This window comes from Mustelus asterias, unplaced genomic scaffold (assembly GCF_964213995.1).
Source record: "Mustelus asterias unplaced genomic scaffold, sMusAst1.hap1.1 HAP1_SCAFFOLD_35, whole genome shotgun sequence".
NCBI lineage: Eukaryota > Metazoa > Chordata > Chondrichthyes > Carcharhiniformes > Triakidae > Mustelus > Mustelus asterias.
In genome coordinates, this window is record NW_027590117.1 from 4,313,286 (window position 1) to 4,330,829 (window position 17,544).

Below are 17,544 nucleotides of genomic sequence, written 5' to 3' on the forward strand. Positions count from 1 at the left end.
CCAATTCCCGCCCTCCCTGTTCCTTCCACAAAGGTGTTGAGAGTGTCAGATCTGAGCAACGTGAAGTATCCAATCGGAGAGTTATATCCGAGCGACAGGAATATCTCTCCACAGCTGCTTTCGGAGCTGCTGAATATTTCCAGCATTTCCTCTTTCTGATTTTGTCCCTTCATTACAGGAGTTCATTTACTGACAACCCAAAACTTGTCTCGAGGGCGCAGGTCCAGACATACCTTTTCTGTGATCTTCACACAGACAAGTTCACTCTTCACTTTCCAACTCACAAGCTTTAAAATCGGCTGTTTCCACACTCAGCACCCTGCGGCATTGCCTTCAACCCTCACCCCACCCTCCACCCGACCACCAGGGTCTCAGTAGTACAAATGCTTCTTGGGAATTCACAAAAGCAAGGGGATCACAGTGTTTGTGAGGGAAGATAAAAGGTTAATCCACACTCACAAACGGACTGATTATGTGAGAATCTCTCTCTCTCACGTACACACACACACACACACACACACACACACACACACACACACACACACACACACACACACACACACACACAGACCACCGCCACCACCAAGGCAAATGGTGAAATTTCATCAATTAAGAACATCTGGGATTAAAAGTCTGACGACCATGGATCGATTGTCAAAAGGAAGACAACTGCTTCACTAATGTCCTTTAAGGAATGAATATTTTAACTGGTTTGGACCTAAATGGGGCCCCCGACACACAGCTTTAAATTTACAAACAGCAAAAATATGACCTGCTCGTGGAAACCGGAGGTATCCCTAAAATATCATTTTGATATTATATCATCATAATTTTGAAATGTATCATTTCGCGAACATTTGCAAACAATCAACTTTCCCCGGATGCAGAATCCAAAGACCAACTGCAGAAATCCTCCAGGAGCCTGACGTGAATTAAACACGCAACCTTCTGACCTGGAGGGACCTGATAAATTAACTGTCTCCCTCTTTACTTTCTATGGATTTACATCGAATGGAAGAGTTACAACGAACCGAGATTAACGAGAGAGCAGGAACACAACATTGTACTGCGGGAGAAATGTCCTCTTGTTGCGGGTGTTAAGAGCACAAGAGCTGGTTTTTTTTTTGGGGGGGGGGTCGTAGACGCATGACGAGGTGGCCGAGTGGTTAAGGCGATGGACTGCTAATCCATTGTGCTCTGCACGCTTGGGTTCGAATCCCATCTTCGGCGTGGGTGCATTTTCTCCGTCTTCGTATTGACCCACTGATTGAGGGTGGGCTGATGACTTATTCTGAGGTTTTCGAACAAACGTGAAGTTTCGACCGAGTTCTGCAGGTATTTGGGGTGAATAATCCAGCACCATTCCATATTCCTCATCCAAATGAGAAACTCGAGCTGGCAATCGATTCAAATCAGGACACCAGCTTTGGGCAGGAGTTTGACACCAGGAGAACATGTCGTTTCAGAAGCTCCAAAACAGACTCAAGCTTCATTTGAGGCACCAGTTGCGGATTTTATCTTTCCAGAACCGGACGTTCCGCCATGAAAATTAGTGCCGGGTTAGGTGGAATGGTCGTGTTCAATTGCCCCTTACTGTCACGAGCATTAGCATGTTAAATATGTGGGGTTACGGGCCTGCATGGGATTGCTGATGGCGCCGGCTCGATCAGCCGAATGGCCTCCTTCTGGACTGTAGGGATTCTATGAAGTTCAGGGCGACAGTTTCACTTCTTTGGGAATTTCTCCAACTGTTCTCGGATAAGATTAAAACTTCTAACCAGTCAATGCCTGTTTGAGGACTGGCAAGGAATAGGGCTGACATTGAATAGGTTCATATTGAATTAGTTACAGCAAATTGATTCTTTAAGAGGTGTTGGTGCTATGCTTTCAAAGAGACTGTCATAGTTCCTTTTTTTGTTCAGTAATTTTGTTAATCTACTTGGAGCGGGTGCAGTTTGTCAACATCTGTGCCTCTTGCTTGGCCACCTCTGTGGGCAGCAGCAGCTCCAAGAGTCAAGTGGGCGATGGTGGTGACTGTGTGAGCATTCGATCAAGGTTCCTGGCCATCACATTGGTGACTTATTTAATTAGCTATCGCAGGTCAGAACAGTACAGAACAGGACATCTGAAAGGAAATTCATTCAAGATTCTCATTATTCATGAGTTATTAATGGAAATATTTCTTCAATTTGCTTCCTGTGTAAACTTCGTTGCAATGAAAGAATAGGCCTCAAAGCTATTCAATGAGTTCTCAGTCAGAAACAACAGTGAAAAGGGGGGTTAAACTGTGCAGAAAAACGCGACAGCCAAGATCAGTTTACAAATTGTGTTATGGACACACCTTCGTGAGCAACGAAAGTAATTCCGTAATTATAACTAATGAAAATAACAACCTATTTAACAGAGCAAGCAATGGTGGTGTAGTGGTGAGCATGGCTGCTTTCCAAGCAGTTAGGCCGGATTCGGTTCCCGGCCATAGCACTGGTTATTTATTTAGGTCCTTATCTACGGCCTCTTGCGTTTCAAATCATGTGGTCAAAAACAGTTCAAACGCAGCATTTGCCGGAAATGAAACAAAAAGGACGTCCCGTTTAAAAAATTATTTTTTCGGACGGAAAATTCCGCTTCAAATTCTCTCTGCAGAAAAAAATATTAAAACAGAGGAAGAAGTCTCTGTGTTAATGAATGAGTTCTCAGTCAGAGACAAAGATATAAAGTAACGGGAACCGAACACAGTTGACCTCCCTGACTGTGATCTCAATAATCCCGATGAAGTCAATATGAACGTTACTGAGGTCGTTGCATCGACTGGCCAATAAACAGCTCCGATGGCAGGGTGGTTCAGGCGTTCGACTTGGAATCTAAATTTGCTTTGATTGGAGACTTTTTTAACCGAAATAACAGGCCTCAAAACTATTCAATGAGTTCCCAGGCAGGTACAATATTAAAAAGTAGGCTTAAACTGTCCAAAAAACAAGAGTGAACAATTTCAGTTTACAAAATGTGCGTCAGGACCACCTGGTGTCTGAGGAAATCGACAACTAAGGCACTTCCGTAATTATAACAAATGTAAATAACCATCGCTCAAACATAGCGAGCGGTGGTGGTATAGTGGTGAGCGTAGCTGCCTTCCAAGCAGTTGACCCGGGTTCAATTCCCGGCCATCGCATTGGTAATGTAGTTATGACTTTATTTTGTGGACAAAATAAAATTCGAACGCGGCAATTGCCGATAAATACGCTTCCCCTTCTAATGTTATTTATTTCGGACGGAGAATTCGGTTTCAATTTCTTTATCCTGAAAACAATGTTGAAATAGAAGAATAATTGAACAAATGAATTCTCAGTCAAACATAAGGACACCAAATAAAAATAGAGGAACACATGTCAGCTCACACACTGCTCACTGCACAATCCTGGTGCTTGATGAACTTAACATGAACATCGCTGAGGTGATTACATCATTTTGAGAGATAAGCAGCTGCGTTGGCCGAGTGGTTAAGGCGTTGGACTCAAAACCATCGTTTCCTCGCGAAGGTTCAAACTCTGTGCGCAATGAGCGAGATTGGAAATGTTTAATTGGCTTCTCCAGGGCAGCCCATGATATTGAATTGTAATTTACTGTGGGCTCTTTCTATAAAGACCGGGAACTGTGCTGGCATCGACAATATAGGCCGAATGGCTTCTGTGCTATAACTTCCATGAGAAAAATCATGACTTGAGAAGAAAGATAAAGAGCAGCACCAGGACAAAACAAGGACTTATTTCAGAGAAAGATTCTTGTGTCATGACACACAGGACATAAGAAATACACTTCATCAGAATACATTGAATGAATGAGAATTTCAAAATGCTGCTTAGATGATGAAATATCACGTTCATTCAAAACATGCTACAAGCTGGACATTACTGGGCGTTCGGTATTCCTGCTTAAAACAGTTTGGGAATGGAACGAACATGTGGAACATAAGGAAGAATAATCATATTGGAACGTTAGTAAAAGAGGATTATAGACAATCATAAGACATCAGGAAATTTCATGTTAGAATTAATTTCAAAATGTCTATGGATTAAGTGGTCCCTCAGCCCAGGACACCAAACACAAGCGAAAAAGTGATGGAATATATTCAGATATTAGAGAATTCTGCAACCAAATCGATGTTGCTTTAAAATCTCCCAATAATTTCTGACAGATCCAACCGAGCTGGGCAGTTCATTGAGAAAGCAGCTGTTGCCATGTTAACGCATCAGATGTATTTCTGGCAGAAAATGATATCCGAGAGTGTGTGGAAAATGTGTGTGAGAGTCAGAACTGGGTCCGAAATGAAACCAGTGGTGGCGGCACAGAGCAACTTAAAGGAAGAGAGCGGATGGTGCAGAGACAAGCTGTTGTCAGCTCCCGGATCCTGCAGCTGTGTTTCTCTCTCTTCACAAACTCTCCCACTGAAATTAAAATTAGACTAACTAGATTCTCAGACTGACTGATTTCTGTTCCTGAAATCCGAACGTTTCCTGTCGTGAAAATTCCATCTGAATTCAAGGCAGCAATTCCCACTTCAACCCGTTTCTTTGCTGCATTGATCGCGCTTTTGTCGACTGAAACCTTAAAATCGACCCAAACTTTCCCTTAAATTCTCTCTTCAGGTCTGAGCAGCGCGATCCAATGACAGGAGAATCTTGTGATTTGACACAAGAAGGACTGGGAAATCAGCCGCTGAGAGCGGACACACAAACACAGTAACATTAGTCTAACCCAGCCGCCCCTTTAACACACTCTCGCTGACACAGTGTTCACCTCTGCACATTGACAGGTCAAACTGTGTCTCAGATTGGCAGCTCCGAGGACAGGCTTTCCTCTCCTCTCGCTCTGTGCTGTGGATTCGGGGAAAATAATTGGAGTTTCCCAGCTCAGTAACTATTAAAGCCTCTGAGGCTGGCGATGCTCACAGTGTCTGTTCCCCAGATTCGGGGGGCTGCAGCCAATCAGAGTTGTGCCTGGTTTAACCCAGAACTGTTTGAAATTATGATCTTGTTCACAAGCTGAATTCTATTTGTTCAGATGAAGATACAGATGGTTTGCACTCAGTCATTAACCAACAAGATCCCCCTTTCATATACAGTTAACGAGTGGGGGTGGAGGGATAGACATGGACAGAGTGAGTGAGGGCGATGATACACAGACGGCCAGACAATGTCTCAGTGGCTGAAATCCTTGTAAATTCCGGCTTTATCCAGAAAGATTCTCTTGGAGATTCTCACTGATATTGTAACAGAGACACATTATGAATCCCACACTCAGGGACAGTGCTGCATTTTGACAGAAGGGATGGGGAGAGGCAATAGAAACTGAATGGCCCAGTTCTGAGCAGTGTGCAGGCTCAGAGTGACCAGAGGTTCAGAGAGATCTTGAAGGAGAGAGGCGAATTTGAGAGAGTTGTCAGGAAGGCGGATTGGATGCTTGGCTTCGTAAATGGAAGCCATGATGTGGAAATGCCGTCTTTGGACTGGGGTAAACACAGTAAGAAGTAAGCCACCAAATAAATCTGTTGGACTTTAGCCTGGTGTTGTGAGACTTCTTACTTCATAAATGGAGGCATTGAGTATAAAAAATGGGAAGTTATGCTCAATCTTTATAAAGCTCTGCTTAACTACAGCTGTTTTAGGATTGCACCCAGACCCGGTAACCACACTTTAGAAAGTGTGAGGGTCCTCAGGAGATTTACTGCTTTGGACCCAGCGATGATGGATTTTAGAGAAAAGGTTTGGCTGGATAATTCGGATTTTCTCTCTTTGCAGCTGACCGGATTGAGTGGTGATATAAGAGACGTGTGAAAGAGCATAACACATTGAACACAGGCCAAGTTGCTGGATTAGCTGCGAGCAGAAGGATTCAGGGACAGGCAGTGAAGATTTAAGACAGGATGTATAGGAGGCATCGGATCCCAACAGCGCGGAAGGAGGCCACTCGGCCCAGACATTCTGCGCCGACTCTCCGACGGAGAATCCCTCCCTGCAACCACAAGTAATTACCCTACTAATCCCCCCGACAAGAAGGGTCAATTCAGCCTGGCCAATCCACCTAATCTGCACATCGTTGGGGATGGGAGTAAACCGGAACACCCGAAGGAAACCCACGCACACGGGGAGAACGTGCAAACTCCACACAGACAGGCAGCCAAGAATGTTAGTAATGAAAATGTTAGTTACAAACGCTGGGGATTCCCCTTCAATTTGTGGCATCTGGGAATCAGCGAAGCGTCCAAAAATAGGACTGACAATAAATATAACCACGGTAGGTATTCACATGGTACTGACATTCTGTGCAGTATTGCATCTGTTGACCGCGTGGCCTAATGGATAAGGCGTCTGACTTCGGCAATCGTAGTGATAATGCTATCAGAAAATTGCAGGTTCGAGTCCTGTCGCGGTCGTCTTATGCAGAAATCTGGTCGAAGTTCCGGAAAAAAACGAAATGTCCTTCTCGAGCTGAAAGCTCTGCATTTTCTTGCAAACATTGCCGGGCGCTATCTGAGAATGCACTTCCTTGTTGTTTTCTTCACTCAATTTTCTAATCTCATTATTTTATTCTCCTCCCAAGAAATCAATCTTATCTTTGAGATCTTGATAAATCATTGATGCTCCCGAATGGAGCAACAGGCTTTGCAGCAAATGGTTTAATCAAATTCTGTGGAGGGAATTCTCACATCCTCAGGAAGAGGTTTAATAATGAGCTGAATGAACTGTTTCTGTTTACAGGGATGAAAGGTTATATCACTGGGCTGGTAATCCAGAGGCGTGCACTAATCATTGGGAAGACGGAGTAAATCCCACCACTGGTGAAATTTAATTCATTGATGAAATCAATCTGGAATTGAAAGCGCGTATCAGTGATGGCGGCCTTGAAACTGCCGCCGATTGTTGTAAAACCTCATCTAGTTCACCAGTGCACTTTAGATAAAGAAGTCTGCCCTCCATGTGACTGCAGACCCAGAGCAATGAGGGTGACTCTTACCTGCCCTCTGAAATGGCCGAACAAGCCACTCTCAGTTGATGGACAATTAGGGAAAGACAACAAATGCTGGTTCAGCAGGCGACACCAACAAGCCATAAAAAGTAGAATCATTAAGTAGAAAGAGAATGGCCTGGTAACGGATTGAGAAACTGGATGCTTCTTCTGCTGCAATAACAAGGATGAGGGAAGCCTGATGCTGGGCTGTAAATTAGTGAAAGATTTTGAAAAATTTCATTTCGACACAATAGGCCAGAGAAGGGCAGATAAAAATGTATCTCACTCTCTCATACATCTCATTGATGGTTGGTGGCTTTAGCACAATGATGTACATGCGACCAGCATATCAGCGAATCCGAAGAGTGTGAGAGAAATTCCATCAGTAATGCTTCCCCGACATCCTCCAGATTGAAGCGAGGCAGCATTCATGCTGGTGACTGGGAGGAATTTGTTACTCATCGTTGAAAATGGCCAAAACGTTTCCCTCAATCTACAGCACGCTTTTATGAGGCAGAATGGCGGGAGAGGAGAAAGTAACAGAGAAGAAAGCTCTGTGGGCCGAGAATGGGCCTGCTCACTCACTTGAAGACCCATGGCAGTAATTCATGGCCCTGACTGGGTGTCATCCTCGAATCAAGAGACAGACAACGATAACAACTGCTTGTTACAAAATAACTAACATAAAAAAGCCACGTCCAACATTAATATTGTTAAAACTTCCCGATAGTCTGAACAATTCTTGTTTATTTATACCTCTCTGGTCTGTGAGCTTCGCTCTTCCTGGGTGTGCTGGCATCTACTGGCCGCAACCCAGAACTTCAACAGAGGGAAGACGTTCACATCAAGTGAGGGTGTTCCAGGAATAGGTCAATATGAAGAATTAATAAAGGGGTGTGATTGGATAGACCTTGTAATTTAATCATTAAATCCACTGGCTCGTTGGTCGAGGGGTATGATTCTCGGTTAGGGTAATATTAGTATGCCAGTGCTTCCGGGTTTAAAACCCGGACAAGCCCAGCGATCGTTTATTAAATCGGGAGCAGGTTTGAGGTCAGGAGAAATCATTGCAGTGAATATGTCACTGCAGAACACGAGAAGAAACGATCACCAGATTTAAATTTCGTTTGACCATCCAAAGGTTCTGAAGGATATGACACGGGAAATTTGCGAAGAGACTGGAAATAATTTTGGGTGGCACAGTGGTTAGCACTCCTGCCTCACAGCGCCAGGGTCCTACGTTCAATTGCGGCCTCGGTTCACTGTTTGTGTGCAGTTTGCACGCTCTCCCCATGTCTGTGTGGCTTCCTCCCACAGTCCAAAGATCTGCGGGCGAGGTTGATCGGCCATACTAAATGGACCCGATTGTCAGCGGGATCAGCAGGGTAAATGAGCGTTACTGAACTAGGACCTGGGTGGGATTGTAGTCGGTACACACTCGATGCACCAAATGTCCTCCCTTCTGTACTTTCGGCATTCTACGATTGGAGACGATTAGCACAGCTGCATTGGATGGAAAGCTGGATAAGTGTTGGAAGGAGAATGGAATTCAGAAACAAACAGATAATGTTACATGAAATGGTTGGGTGGAGGGTCGGGTCGAGCAGTTTAAGAAATCGAAAAAATGGTCCCAATTTCACTTAGGTATCTTATTTATTGAATCACTCCAGATCTACAAAGTGTCTGAGAGACTGGGAGACAATTAGTAATTCCCCAATCACAGGATGAACAAAACACAGGGTTATACAGAATGAATCATTCACTCATATACATCCACAGAGATTGCCAGATAGACAATGAATTCCACACTCAAATCCTGCACCACACACTACGTGCGACAGAATGGTTATCGCACCCATACACACAGAATAGCTACAGCACAGGAAAAGATCATCCGGCCCTTTGTGTCTGGGAGTTGGCTTTTATATAGAAGCTCAGTTATCCCAGCCCACATCATGAAAGCATGGCAGCAAAACATGAAGAAGACACAATATATGTCGTTAAGTAATTTGTGGAGAGTGCGTAAGGAGCTTGCAGATAGCTACAGACAGGTTTTGTACATGGGCAGACACCTGGCAACTGGAATATAATGTGCAGTTATTCACTTTGGCAGGAAGATAACAAAATCAGATTATTACTCAAATATAGAACGGCTGCAGATTTCCAAGGTGCAGAGGGATCTCGGTGCTCGAGTGCACGAGTCACAAATAATTAGTATGCATGTTCAGCAAGGAATAAAAAAGGTTAATGGAATATTTGATTTGTTACAAGCATTTAAGCGTGTGAGAAAAGAATGTCATGCTTCAGTTGTACAGGTCATTAGTGAAGTATCTCGAATATTGTCTGAAGTTTTGGTGTCCATATTTAATGAAGGGTGGGAATGTGTTGGAAACGATCCAGAAGAGAATTACCAGTCTGATATCATGAATAGTTCGACAGTGCAGAGAAGATTTACTCGGTTGATCAGAGGAAAGGTTACGCAGACTGGCTGGGCGTCTTTGTACCAGAGATACTCCGAGTGGGAGGTACCTTGCTCAAAGCACCTCAGATCTTGAATGGTCTTCACAAGTTGCACGTGGAAGTGATGTCTCTACTTGTGAGTGAATCCAGAACAACAGGCACTTAAAGAAAACTGAGCTTCTTCTTTTCGGATGGCAAATTCTGTTCTCTCGGAGCATTGAGCGACTTTGCAACTCTGCCTCAGAAGGCGGTGGAAGCGGGGATATTGAATATTTTTAAGCCGGAGGTACATAGATTCTTGTTTGGCAACAGAACCAAAGGTTATCGGGGATAGATAGAAATGTGGAAATCGAAACACAAACATATCAGCCATGATCTGAGTGAATGGCGGGGCAGGCTTGTGGGGCCGAATGGTCTACTTTTGCTCCTATTTCCTCTGTTGATGTGTATGTCGCCTGGTTGTAAATTGCCCTTGAACAGGATTGCTGAAATGCACCAATACTCACGGTTCACTCGGAACACCGGAATGAAAGTAAATTATGGAAAAATTAATATCAGACCGTGGGATTCCCAGTTCTGTCAGACTGCATGGTTGCTTCCGGACTTTTGCAGAGATATTTTCTCTGCAATGAGTTCTCGGGAGCTCAGCACTGCTTCGGCTTTCGCTCATTGTCGCCCTCTTCATTGCAAGGAATTATCTTCTAAAAAAAAGCCTGCCTGGGTTCGTCCGGGATTTGAACCCGGGACCTCTCGCATTTTAATGCTACGCCCAAAGCGAGAATCATACCCCTAGACCAACGAGCCACCCGTTGGAGCCCAACGCAATGAAAACAACTTTTCAATGTATCCCAAAGTTTATCAACCATCTTTTCACAACGCAATTGTTTATCAACCACTTTTTCACAATGCAGCAGAGGTGTCAATGAACAATGTTCTATTTCACTGCCTGTTCTCGTGAAGATCAGAAGCAGTTATATCAATTTTCACTACTCGCCAAGTCAGCCTATGGTTGTGACTCGCCAGTCCCGTGTGTAATGTCATTCTGCCAGTCAGTTGGCATTTTAGGAGAAATTCGAAGTCATCCTGACTTCATCAGTGGCCTCATGGTTATGGTGTGAGTGATGTGAATCATGATGTGATTGAATGAGCCTCTGTTTCAGTCTTTCCGCGGTGAGTTTTCATGCTGAGGAGAAACATGTGGGACATGGTCTGGGAATGTTTCACACCGCTCCATTCCTAACATTCCCTGACCTGATGGGATAGAAATTTCCTGTGTTTGCAGCAGCTACATTTGAAACATGTTCCATCTGGCTGGACATCCAGGAGCGATTGTGGGGGGAACCTTCCTCCCCAACCCCTCATGGATAGAAAATCAAATGGAAGGAGACGGTTTGCAAGTTTCTGAGAAGTTGACGAAATGTCGAGTGGTTTTGGCGATAGTCTGTTTATCGATTGTATGCTGCACCGGTGGGTGCAAAACCGACTCTCACCATTAATCGACGGAACATTTCGTACATTGTTTCTCTCTATTTGAACACACTTAGCTGTGTTCTTCCACACTTTCTGTGAACTGATATGATTTGAATCAATGTCGCTGAGAGAAACTCCAATTCCGACATTGAACATTTGATTGAATACTCAGGGTTTAAGAAAGAGGATCATGTTTCCCTATGAATCTGCTGTGTATTCTTCATTATCTATTCCTCTATCAACGTCTGCAAAGACAGCTAGTCTGCTTTGAGAGGAACATATATTGATTGGCTCAGCTCCTTGCATGTCACCGGATCGTTGGTCTCGTGGTATGATTCTCGGTTTGGGGGATTCATAGAAGACTGGAGCAGCAGGAGACCATTTGGTCCTTCAAGCCTACTCCACCGTTCATTCCGATCATGGCTGATTGTCCAACTAAAGAGCCTAATCCTGCTTTTTACCCATAACCTTTGATCCCTTTCGCCTCAAGTGCTATATCTCGCCGCCACTTGAATACATTCAATATTTTGGCATCAACTACTACCTGTGGTAATGAATTCCAGTCGCCGGAATTTGGCGACGAGGAGATTTTGACAGTAACTTCATTGCAGTGTGAATGTAAGTCTACTCTGACAAATAAATAAATTATCTTATCTACAACCACTTTCACTGTTGCCTCACAGGGCCAGTGACCCGGTTTCAATTCTGTCCGTGATTCACTGTCTGTGTGGAGTTTCCAAGCCGGTTCCAACAACATCGTGCATATCGAAACAGACATCAAGTTTCTACAAAGATGCAAGAAAGCAGCAATCTCCACATGTGTGGAGTTCGCACATTTTTTCAGTGCCCTCATGGGTTTCCTCAAAGATGTGCAGCTTTGGTGAATTGGCCATGCTAAATTGTCCTATAATGTCCCATCATGTTTGGGTTAGGAGGAATATCGGGGTAATTACCTGGGGATAGAGTGGGATGCTCTGTCAGAGAGCCGGTACAGACTCAATCGACTGCATGCTTCCTTCTGAATTGCGATGACCCTATGCCTCCTCTACTTTTTTAAATCTTCAGTGTTCCCAAAACTTTCTGCTCGCAGTGACTGTAACGATTTCCGCCTGAGTACTTTAGTTCAATATTAGGCACTAGGATTCTGTATGAGAACCTCTCTGGCTAAGTCGAAGGCACCCTGAAATCCATCGAAAAGGAACCGCCAGCTTCTGAAGCGACACCACGAACTTCTTACAGAAGCTCAGCACCCATGGAACAGTTGAATCAGGAATACTCCTCGTCACAACGGACGTCTCGGCACTCTACACCAGCATCCCCCACGACGACGGCATTGCTGCAACAGCCTCAGCACTCAATACTGACGCCGGCATCTCCACATCTTAGTTCAATATGTTATACACTTTTACGCATCTCTCAGAGCCGCACTTAATTCAGTTTACTTCAACGAGAGGAACTCTGTATTCTCCAAACAAATCATGCAGCTAAAATCCCTCATCGCCGTGTCCATTTCAGTAAATCTCATTTACACCCTCCCAAGGACCCTGACACATTTCCTAAAATCGCCCCATCTCTTCTGTCAAAATGCAGCATTGTTCCTGAGTGTGGAATTAATAATGTGTCTCTGCTACAATATCAGTGAGAGCTGAGACTGCAATTTCTGTTTCTCCAAGAGAATCTTTCTGTATAAAGCCGGAATTTACAAAGATTTCAGTCACTGCGACATTGCCTGGCCGTCGGTGCCTCACTGCTCGAACTCACTCTGTCTCTGTCTATCACTCGAACCCCTTTCATTAACTCTATATAAAGGTGGGATGTTGTTGCTTAGTAACTGAGTGCACACAATCCGTATCTTCATCTGATCAAATAGAATTCAGCTTGTGAACAAGATCACCATTTCAACCAGTTCTGGGTTAACCGAGGCACAGCTCTGATTGGAGACAGCCCCCTGAATCTCGGGAACAGACACTGTGAGCATTACTGGCCTCAGAGACTTTAACAGTTACTGAACAGGGAAACTCCAACTAATCCCGGAGAATCCACAGCATAGAGCGAGAGGAGAGGAAAGCCTGTCGTGGGAGCTCTCAATATGAGACACAGATTGGCATGACAATGTGTAGATGTGAACCTGCTCCTTCCGTTCCCAAACTGTAATAATCAGGAATACAGAACGCCCAGTAATGACCAGCTTGTTGCAATGTGTTTGAATTAACACGATGTCAGATCATCTAAGCAGCATTTTGAAATTCTCACTCATTCAATATATTCTGATGAAATGTGTCATTGCATAAGAATCTTCCTCTGATTTGAGACCTTGTTTTGCCCTTGTGCCCCTGATGCTGATTTAAAAAAAAATTCTGTTCACGCTATGATTTTCCTCATGGAACCACAGGAAGAACAAAAGAAAGGTAACAGCCATACAAGGAACTTATTCGGCCTAGCTTGTACATGCCTACCCGGGGATACTAAAGTGTCATTTCCTAGTTCACCCAGCTGCACCCGGCCCGGAAACATGCAGCTGAAAGCATGATGGAGATCCAAAACCTTCATACCAAACAATCACTGGGATTTGTGGCTCTGTGAAGCAGCCGAAGTAAACACTCCCAAACATAGTCTCTGCGAGCAAGGTTCGAACCAGCGTGGGGAAACCCTGTTGGATTCCTCCTCAGTAACGTTCAAATTAACTTCATCAGGCACCAGGATTGTGCAGAGCACAGTGTGTGAGGCAAAATTTGTTCCTGTCCTTTGTATCTTTGTCTCTGACTGAGAACTCATTTCTTAGGTCAGAGACTTGTTTTTCTATTTCAATAATTTTTCATCAGAAACGAATTACGTCCGAATAAAAACTGAAAAAGAGAAATCTCCATTTTATTTCATGACTGTCAAATGTTGCGTTCGCCCTGTTTCTGTCCACTCGGTTTAAAACACAAGATGCCGCGGATAAGGTTCTAAATAAATTACTAAATCGATGGTTGGGAATCGAACCCGGGTCAACTCTTTAGAAAAAGCAGTCAGACTTACCACTATACCACCATCACTCACTTTGCTTAAACAACCCTTATTTTCATCAGTTATAATTACGGAACTACCTTAGTTGCTGATTTCATCAAGCTCCAGGTGTGTCCATTGCACAGTTTATAAACTCAACTTGGCTTGTCTCGTTTTTTAGGACGGCTGCCACCTGTTTACTGTTGCTTCAGACTGAGAACTCATTGATTAGCTTTGAGGCATGTTCTTTGATTTAAACAAAGTTTCCACTGACAGCAACTTTAAACTGGATTTTACCTTGGACACACACGGATGGTGACAATATTTCCGAGGCCAAAACATTGAATGTTTTCAAAGCAGTTGGATATAGCACTTGAGGCAAACTGGAGGAAAGGATACGTGGATACAATGTGGGACCAGTTGGATGATGAGCCATGATCATCATGAAAGGTGGAGCAGGCTCGAAGGGCCGAATGGCCTCCTCCAGCGGCGATGTTATTTTTCTGTGTTCTTTTCACTGCATCTGTTAATTTGTAGAAAGTTCAGCTCTGACAGTGAATCTGGTTTCCTCCAGGCCCAATCGGAGGGTGGTCAGAAACTGTCTGTCACTGTCAGAAACTCCATTATCAGCGACTGTGGGATTATTATTTAACTGGCTGTCATTGGTTGTTGAGGGTGTGATTTACTGTTATCTGTCAGTGCAGGAGAAACAAATAAAACAGGAAATCCAGAGATTCGGAGAGCAGATAATTTGTATTTTCACCCGAAAGAAACTCAATGACATCTGTAATCACTATAATAACTGAAAAAAAACAGATATGATTGGCTCTTGCCGCGGAACCTGGTGAACAGATGTGGTCCTGCACCATATGGACTCCAGCGGTTCCAGAAGGCAGCTCACCACCACCTTCCCAAGGGCAATTATGGATGGGCAATAAATGATGACCCAGACAGCGACGCGAACATTCCATGAATGAATTCAAAGGCAATCTGCGGGAAGCGGGCCTCAGAGTGTTACTGAGGTGAAGAACTATAACTAACCCCCTGTAATCCGGAGCAAAGGCTAAAAGGAGGGGAAATTCCGTCTGGGACCTTACATTTGGTGAAAGCTTTGTCCTGTGAATGTGTAGGTGTGAATATTGTGTAAGAGAGTGTGCATGTCTGTGTGGAGTTTGCACGTTCTCCTTGTGTCTGCGCGGGTTTCCTCTGGGTGTTCCGGTTTCCTCCCACAGTCCAAAGACGTGCTGCTTAGGTGCATGGGCTATGCTAAATTGTCCCTTAGTGTCCCAGGATGTGGAGGTTCGGGGGATCAGCGATGGTAAAATTGCGCGAAAGATGCTGTTTCAGAGAGTCGGTGCAGACTCGATGGGCCAACTGGCTTCCTTCAGCAATGCAGAGATTCTATGCATACAAAGTGTATTCACTTATGAAACCAAGAATCCCTTCTGTTTTCCTAGCGACTCTTTTAAAATTTCTTCTCAAATTCCACGATCTCTCTGAACCTTAGGTCCATCTGGGCCTGCACACTGTTTAGAACTGGACCATTCAGTTTCTATTGCCTCTCCCCATCTTTGCTGTCAAAATGCAGCACTGTTCCTGAGTGTGGGATTAATAATGTGTCTCTGCTACAATATCAATTAGAGCTGAGACTGCAGTTTTTGTTTCTCCAGGAGAATCTTTCTGTATAAAGCCGGAATTTACAAGGAATTCTGTCACTGAGACATTGTCTGGCCGTCTGTGTCTCACTGCCCTAACTCACTCTGTCTCTTTCTATCCCTCTGCCCCATCTCATCCACTCTATATGAAGGCGGGATATTGTTGTTTAGTGACTGAGTGCACACAATCTGTATCTCATTTGATCAAATAGAATTCAGTTCGTGAACAATATCATCATTTCAACTAGTTCTGGGTTATCCCCGGAACAACTCTGATTGGCTGCAGCCCCCTGAATCTGAGGAACAGACACTGTGAGCATCGCCGGCCTCAGAGGCTTGAACAGTTACTGAGCTGGAAAACCACAGCTAATCCCCGAGAATCCACAGCACAGAGCGAGAGGAGAGGAAAACCTGTCCTGGGAGCTGTCAATCTGAGACACAGTTTGACCTGACAATGTGCAGATGTGAACCTGTTCTTTCCATTCCCAATCCGTTTTAGCCAGGAAAACCGAACGCGCAGTAATGACCAGCTTGTCGCAATGTGTTTGAATGAACACGATGACATATCATCTGAGCAGCATTTTGATATTCTCATTCATTCTATTCATTCTGATTAAATGTCCTTCTTATGCTCTGTGTGTCTTTACATCAGAATCTTCCTCTGACGTGAGACATTGTTTTGTCCTTGTGCACCTGATGCTGATTTTTTTTTCATTCTGCTCACGTTATGATTTTCCGCATGGAACCGCAGAAAGAACCAGAGAAAAGTACCAGCACAGAAGGAACCCATTCGGCCTATCACATCCATGCCAGCCCGAGGACACCCAGGTGTCCTTTCCAAGCTCAGCTTCCGACACCCGGCCCAGAGCCATGCAGCTGAAAGCATGATGGAGATCCACATACTTAATAGAAAAAAATTGGCGACTTCGTACGTGCCTGAAGCAAACATTTCCAACCATAATCGCTGCGAGCAGGGTTCGAATCTGCGCGGGGAAACCCCATTGGATTTCGAATCCAACGCCTGAACAACTCGGCCATCGCACCAACTTATTTTCCACAGTAATGTAACCACCTCAGTAACGTGCATATATTATCTTCATCAGTACCAGGATTGTACAGAGCACAGTGTGTGAGCTGAAATTTGTTCCTCAACTTTTACTTTGTATCTTTGTCTCTGAATTCATTTATTAGGTCAGAGACTTGTTTGTTTCTATTTAAATTATTTTTCAGTGAAAACTAATTACGTCCGAAGAGAAAATGAAAAAAAAAATATCTCTATGACTGTCGAATGTTGCGTTTGCCCTGTTTTTGTTCACTAGTTTGAAAATGCAAGAGGCCGCCGATAAGGTTCTAAATAAATTATCAATGCGATGGCTGGGAATCGAACCCATATCACCTGCTTGAAAGGCAGCTATTTTCACCACGATACTACCATCGCTCGCGCTGCATAAGCAACCGTTATTTGCATTTGTTATAATTACGGAACGACCTTAGAACATAGAACATTACAGCGCAGTGCAGGCCCTTCGGCCCTCGATGTTGCGCCGACCAGTGGAACCAATCGAAAGCCCCTCGAATCTCCACTATTCCAATATCATCCATATGTTTATCCAATAACCATCTGAATGTTCTTAATGTTGACGAGTCCACTGCTGCATGCAGGGCATTCCACGCCCTTACTACTCTCTGAGTAAAGAGCCTACCTCTAACATCTGTCCTATATCGCTCACCCCTCAATTTAAACCTTAGTTGCTGATTTCATCAGGCATCAGGTGTGCCCGTAGGAAACTGAAATTGGCTTGTCTCGTTTTAGCCACTTTTTTACTATTGTTTCATACTGGGAATTCATTGATCAATTTTGAGGCCTGTTCTTTCATGGAACAAAGTTTCCACTGAAAGTAAATTGAAGCTGAATTTTCCATTAGAAAGATCGTGATGGTGAGGATTTCATTTTAAGGGTGCCCAC

The 17,544-nt window shown here is 44.1% G+C and overlaps 1 protein-coding gene and 5 non-coding genes across 6 annotated transcripts in view; 3 read left to right on the forward strand and 3 right to left on the reverse strand.

Moving 5' to 3' along the window:
* LOC144482285 (uncharacterized) overlaps positions 1-17,544 on the reverse strand; it is an 872,976-nt gene that overhangs the window by 242,763 nt on the left and 612,669 nt on the right. The window lies entirely within an intron of this gene.
* Positions 1,149-1,230, forward strand: trnas-gcu (transfer RNA serine (anticodon GCU)). Its single transcript has one exon. It is a non-coding gene; the product is annotated as a tRNA-Ser (tRNA).
* Positions 3,098-3,169, forward strand: trnag-ucc (transfer RNA glycine (anticodon UCC)). Its single transcript has one exon. It is a non-coding gene; the product is annotated as a tRNA-Gly (tRNA).
* Positions 6,339-6,430, forward strand: trnar-ucg (transfer RNA arginine (anticodon UCG)). The gene is given in 2 exon segments: positions 6,339-6,375; positions 6,395-6,430. It is a non-coding gene; the product is annotated as a tRNA-Arg (tRNA).
* trnap-ugg (transfer RNA proline (anticodon UGG)) lies at positions 10,185-10,269 on the reverse strand. Its single transcript is given in 2 exon segments — positions 10,185-10,220; positions 10,234-10,269. It is a non-coding gene; the product is annotated as a tRNA-Pro (tRNA).
* trnas-cga (transfer RNA serine (anticodon CGA)) lies at positions 16,541-16,622 on the reverse strand. The gene has a single exon. It is a non-coding gene; the product is annotated as a tRNA-Ser (tRNA).